This window comes from Sus scrofa, chromosome 8 (assembly GCF_054392235.1).
Source record: "Sus scrofa isolate SSC_HxYL_T2T_F1_AM1 chromosome 8, Sscrofa_HxYL_maternal_Yorkshire_Landrace_v2.0, whole genome shotgun sequence".
Lineage (NCBI taxonomy): Eukaryota > Metazoa > Chordata > Mammalia > Artiodactyla > Suidae > Sus > Sus scrofa.
In genome coordinates this window covers 122840908-122847461 of record NC_139390.1, presented here as the reverse complement: position 1 = coordinate 122847461, position 6554 = coordinate 122840908, and the positions used below count along the sequence as shown (strand labels likewise).

General features: G+C 37.1%; 1 long non-coding RNA gene across 1 annotated transcript; it reads right to left on the bottom strand.

Annotated features, from left to right (window-relative positions):
• Window positions 1–2980: 2980 nt before the first annotated feature.
• LOC146401021 (uncharacterized) lies at window positions 2981–5047 on the bottom strand. Its single transcript, XR_014813268.1, has 2 exons — window positions 4976–5047; window positions 2981–3548 (listed from the first exon to the last, which is right to left on the bottom strand). It is a non-coding gene; the product is annotated as an uncharacterized LOC146401021 (long non-coding RNA).
• Between the last annotated feature and the right edge of the window lie 1507 nt (window positions 5048–6554).

Here is a 6554-nt window from a genome sequence, read left to right as displayed (position 1 = left end):
AAAATTCAACACTACATTAGAAAGATCATAAATAACTATGATGAGGTGGATTTATACCAGGAATGCAAGGATAAATGTGAAACACTCCATTAACAAAATAAATGAAAAATTATTTGATCATCACAATTGATTCAAAAAGCATTTGACATAATTCAACATCTGTATATGATAAAATCTTCTCTTAACAAGGTGGGTTTAGAAGGAACATAACTCAGCATAAGGGTCATATATGACAAACCCACAGCTAACATCATACACAAAAGTGAAATATGAAAGCTTTTCTAAGATCCGGAATAAGATAATAATGTCCATTAGCCACTTTTATTCAACATAGTATTAGAATTCCACACCAGAGCAATTAGGCAAGAAAAATAAATAAAAGGCATACAAATTGGTAAGGAGAAAAACTGTGGCTACTTGCAGATGACATGGTATTATATATAAAACACCCTAAAGACTCCATTAAAAAAACCTGTTAGGATTAATACACAAATTCAATAAAGCTGCAAGATATGACATCAACATTCACAATTTGTTGCATTTCTATACACGAATAACAAATTACCAGAAAGCCAAATAAAACTAAAACAAAAACAATGCCATTTACAATTGCATCAAAGAAAACAAAATACCTAAGGAGTAAATTTCAACCAAGGAGGTAAGGAGATGATAGACCTGTATGCCATAATCATAAGACATGGATGAAGAAATTAAAGAAGGTACAAACAGATGGAAAGATATTCCATGCTCATAGATTGGAAGAATATTGTTAAAATGGCCATAAAATTCAAAATGATATCAAAATTCACTCAACCTCTATCAAAATTTTAATGGCATTTTTCATAGATATAGAATAATCCTAAAATTTATAGGGAACCACAAAATACTCAAATAGCCAAAGCACTCTTGAGAAAGAATGATGCTGGAGGCATTACACTTTCTGATTCCAAACTATATACATTATAAAGCTATAGGAATCAAAACAGCACAGTATTAGCATAAACAACAAACATATAGATCAATGTAAAAGAATAAAAAGCCTAGGAATTAAACTTATACATATATGGTCAATAAATTTACAATAAAGGAGCCAAAAATATATAATGGGGAAAGGTTAGTTTTTAATAAACAGTGTTGGGAAAACTGGACAGCCATAAGCAAAAGAATGATAATGGACTACTCTGCTACGCCACACACAAAAATCAAGTGAAAATGGGTTAAAAGCTGAACCTAAGACCTAAATCCAAAAACTTCTACAACAAAACCTAGGCAGTAATCTCCTTGATATGTCTTGGCCATGATTTTTTCGCACCAAAAGCAAAGGCGAAAAACAAACAAACAAAAAAACCCACCAAAAAAAAAAAAAAAAAAAAAAAAACAAACCCTAAAAACAAAGTGAGACTACTTCTAACCAAAAAGCTTCTGCACAACAAAGGAAACCAGCAACAAGATGAAAATGCAACCTACCAAATGGGAGAGAATATTTGCAAATTGTATATCTGATAATGGATTAATGTCCAAAATATATGAAGAACTCATACACTTTTTTTTCTCCTTTTTTTGGCTGCACCTATGGCATATGGAATTTCCTAGACCAAGGATAGAATCTGAGCCACTGCTGCAACCTACCCCACAGCTGCAGCAATGCTAGATCCCTAACCCACTGTGCTGGGCCAGGTATTGAACCCACACTGCCACAGAGATAACGCTGGGTCCTAACCCACTGTGCCACAGTGAGAACTCCAAAACTCATATGATTTGATAGCAAAACAAAAAACCAAACAATTTGATTAAAAAATGGGCAGAGGAGATTCTCAAAACATTTTCCAAAGAAAATGTAGAAATGGTCAATAGCACCAGGCAAAGATGCTTAATACCCATAATCATCCGGGAAACGCAAATCAAAACCAAATCAAAACCGCAATGAGTTTAACAATGAAATTTAACAATTTCACACTTGTTAAAATGCTACTATCAAAAAGACATGAAATAACAAGTGTTGGTGAGGATGTGGAGACAAGGGATTCCTTCTGCACTGGTGGTGAGATTACAGATTGGGGCAGCCACGTGGAAAACAGCATTTAACTTATCTTTATTGGTACTAATAGCTTTCCAGTTGATTAGTTGCAAATAGTAGTCATATATCTTTAATCTTTTTATTTAGCTGTATTTAAGGTAGCCAGATCAAGGATCAAAAATACTTAGTTATCTATTATTTAAATGAACATTTCCCATGTAGTATTTTAGACATGCCAATACTAAAGAATATTTTTGTTTTTCTGAAATTCACACATAACTGGGCATCATATACTTTAATTTGCTAAATGTGGAAAGTCTAGTTGCATTTCTAGCACTACATGGATTATGCCAGATAATACTGATGATAGCATTACTGTATTATTTCTGATCTTCCTCGGAATGACTTTGCAGTGTTTCTCTGAGTACTTTAATGACTGCTGATTTTAAGAAGTTCCACAGGGGTAGTAACCACTCACAAATTTGTAAACTCAATCCAGCCCATTGCCTGGTATATAATATGTACTTAATAGATACTGCCTGAATAAATGATGCCTATTGTCTTTATTAAACTTGGTTAACATAATAAAGCCTAACTCATATAAGTTAAGTTTTATTATTTTGTAAAACTATGTAGGGATGTTTAACTCAAATGGCAAACAAGGCATAAATACATAAGCAGTTGCAAAATAACGTGTAAGAACTCCATAGCAATTAAGAGTTTAGGTTCTAGAGTCATACTGCCTGGGTTCACATCCCACCCACCCCCCCCCCTTTTTTTTTTTTTTATTGACTGCCTGATTCTGGGCAAGTTTCCTTGAGCCTCAGTTTGCACATCTCTAAAATGAGAATAATGATGGCATCTACTTCAGATTAATTAGGATAAATCTGGTAAATTCATAGTAAATAATTAGCAAAGTGCCTGGCATAGAGCATCTTAATAAATGCTACCCATTAACAGAAGTTATTTATTATAGCTTTCTTTATTGAACACTCAGTGAGGGCTAAGCACACTTATAAACATTTTACTTGTTATTTTTGGCTTAAATAATAAAATGTCAACCTTTCCCTTAGTGTCCATTCTCTGAAGTATGGAAAATAGGGGGAATGTTTTAACTTTTCTAGAAGTCTGAAAATTGGTAATAACAGAGGACTTAGAAAACTAGTGATTCTCAAATTGTGTTCTTGGAACTGGCAGCATTGGTATTACACATTTCTATCGCTGCTATAACAATTTGCCACAAATTTAACAATTAAAATAATGTATTATCTCACAGTTTCTGCAGATCTGATGTCTGGACACAGCGTGGCTCAGGCGGTTCTCTGCTTAGAATCTCATGAGGCCAAAATCAAGGTTTCATCAGGGCTGCACTTTTTCTAGAAGCTCTGGCGGTGAATCCATTTTCAAGGTTACTCAGGTAGTTGTCAGAATTCAGTTCCTTACAGAACCAAAGTCTCTATTTCTTTGAGCTGTTTGGGGCTGTTCTCGACTTCTAGATTTTCATCCTTGCTTTGCAGCCACCCTGGTTCTTCTTCAAAGCGAGCAAGAGCAGAGGGAGTGTTCCCACGCTTCAAATCTCTCTGACTTCTCTTTCCACTTTTAAAGGCTCCTGTGATTACACTGAGCCCACCCAGATAATCCAGGACAATCTCCTATTTTACAGTTGATTAGTAACCTGAATTCTATCAGCAAAGTCCCTTCTCAGGGGTTCCTAGAGTGGTGTTTGATTGCATAACCAGGGCGCAGACTTACTGGTGGGACAGCTTTAGAATGCTGCCTATCACACCTGAGAACTTTTAGAAATTCAAATCCTCTGGCCTCACCAGAGGATTCCTAATTTACAGAATCAGGAATGCTCAGAATGGGGCCCAGCAATCTGTGTTTTAACAAGCCCATCAGCTGACTCTGATTCATGTGCGTTTATGTTTACAAACAATTGAGGCAAATGGAATGGTTGAAGCACATGGTTTGAGTTCAAAATTTAAGCCAAGAAAATCTGATCTCAGTTTAAAGCAAATCTTTGGGAGGAATTTAATACATTCTTTTGTAATACATGACTGTGAGACTCAATTTAATTTTTAACGGATATGAAAATTAATTTTTGTTTCCCCAAACAGAAAATTTTTCTGTATGTATCTTCCTAAAAAAAAGTCTAATTTAAAGGGAAAAGTTCTTAATCGCAAAGGATAATGTATAATTTAGAACACACGAGGAACTCCACAGAGACGCCTAGAAACCCCTTTAACTTTGGAGAGTTAGGAGGATCTGAGGAGGATTCTGCAGGCCTCACTCATCACTTACTATCTGCTGCGCTGACGTGCAATATTTTTCATTTCTTCTGAAGTCTCGATTCTACCTCCCAAGTGAAATGATATTGATGCAGGAGAAATGGGGTACCAGGGACAAGAGGAGGAGGGAAGACAAATGCTGGCTTGAGAAAATGAGTCTTCAAGTTGGTTTCCCAACTGGCCTGATTGTATGCATCTCGGTTGGAGGGGAATTATTCCCTGAATAAAATATGCTAAACAAACCCTTTTATCTTAGGTAACTATATTAAATGCTCTATAGACATTTAACATTTTTTAACTTTATTTTATTCGAGTAGAGTTGTTTTACAATGTTAATTTCTGCAGTACCACAAAGTGATTCAGTTAAACATATATACACTCTTCCTCATATTCTTTTCCATTATGGTTGATCAGAGGATACTGAACATAGTTCCCTGTGCTATTCAGTAGGACCCCATTGTTTATGCGTCCTATATATAATAGTTTGCATTTACGAACCCCAACCAAACCACTTGCCCCCAACCCCATCCCCTGTGGCAACCACAAGTCTATTCTCTATCTGCAGACATTTTTTTAAATGAAAAAAGAGTAATGTAGCCTAAAACCTCTTTGCAAATGAAATGGCGGAAGACTGACATAGCTGCTCTAGCTTATAATGCAATAAACTTACCTGAGTGGTAATGGCCCATCTTCAGTTAAATTTGTCCACTGTCCGTAAAATTCAGGGCGTGCAATCACAGCTATATATTAAAATTAAGATGAATCATTATAGAATGTTTCCTTGCATTTGATTTTATACCTTAAAAAAAAAAATCTACCAAAATCTCAGGGGACTTTGGCCACGTAATTGATTTCTTCTATCATATCTTACACCATAAGATCCAGGTTCTGGATCAGGCTCAAAAGTCATCACATTACTAGCCTTCTGTATCTACAAACGTAGTTGAACTAGACTGTCATAATTGCTAGAGACTGGAGGTTTGTGTTCCCTCAAATTCATACATTAATTTCTAATGTCCAATGAGATGGGGTTTGGAGGTAAGGCCTTTGGGATGTGATTAGGTCAAGAGGGTAGAGCCCTCATGAATGCGATTAGCGCCCTTATAAAAGAACCCCCTGCCCCAAATGTGAAGGCATTGAGAAGATAGTCATCCACGAACCAGCTCTTATCAGTCGCTGACCTGCTGGTGCCTTGATCATGGACTTCCCAAGTCTCTAGAACTCTGAAATAAATGTTGTTTTTAAACCACGTAGCCTGTGGCATTTTGGTATAAAACAGCTTGAATGGACTAAGACAGCAATGTTTGCTTTGTTGTGTTCTTAAGTTTCGTAAATCCCCAAAATAACTCTCTACCACCAGCCCCCAAAACTCAAGAAAGCACTCCTGTAAAACTCAGAGCAGAATCAACACTAACTCAGGATGTGCATAGTGAAGACTATTGGAATGAGGGCTCAAATACATTATGAAAATTGTTTAAAGACATGATGGAGGAGTGGGGTCCCTTCAATGTGTTTTAAAAAATATCCCCTCTAAAGCAATCTCACCGCTAAACCTGCCACTTGAAGGGGGAGATTAGCTTAACATATATAAAATGATCTTTTGTGTTACCCCTTATGCATTTAATTCTATTTCAAGCTTAAAGAAAAAAGAAAAAAAAAGGAAGAAGGCTCAACCTCATCCCCTGGCATTAGACCTGGTTTATCACCGTCTCTCTCAGACATTTACATGGGAGCGTTGCCATTAATGTGGCATGCCAGTAAATTGAGACTCTCAGAGTTAAGGGTTAATCAAAATGATTTAGGTGAAAGCAGTTGACTCCCAGGAGAATCACGGTCCTCATCAGATGCTGGCTGCACATGAGAGGGGAAAAAGAAAAAAAAATTGTGAAAGCCATGGCTCTTTCAGCAGAAACCTCCAGGTCTCAGCTGGCACACAGGCTCAATTACCGGCTTTTAGCTTAGTGGAAAGTCAAGCCTCCCCAAGCCCACGGGTGCTCCAGGCATTTTATTGGCTCATTAAATATAGGATTTTGCTTTTCAGCCGCAGCCAAGTGCGATGTGCTGTCTGCACAGAAAGTCTGATGAGGACTGGAATAGCTGACACACGCGCTTCCTTGGCCCCTCGGAGCCCCGCGTCTCTCTTCCCACCCGCCTCCCACTCGCTTTATTACCATCACAGGGTGCATGGAAATGAACGGCGAGAGGCTCTGTTCATAAAACCTCAAACTGCAACCCATAACTCAAAAGGT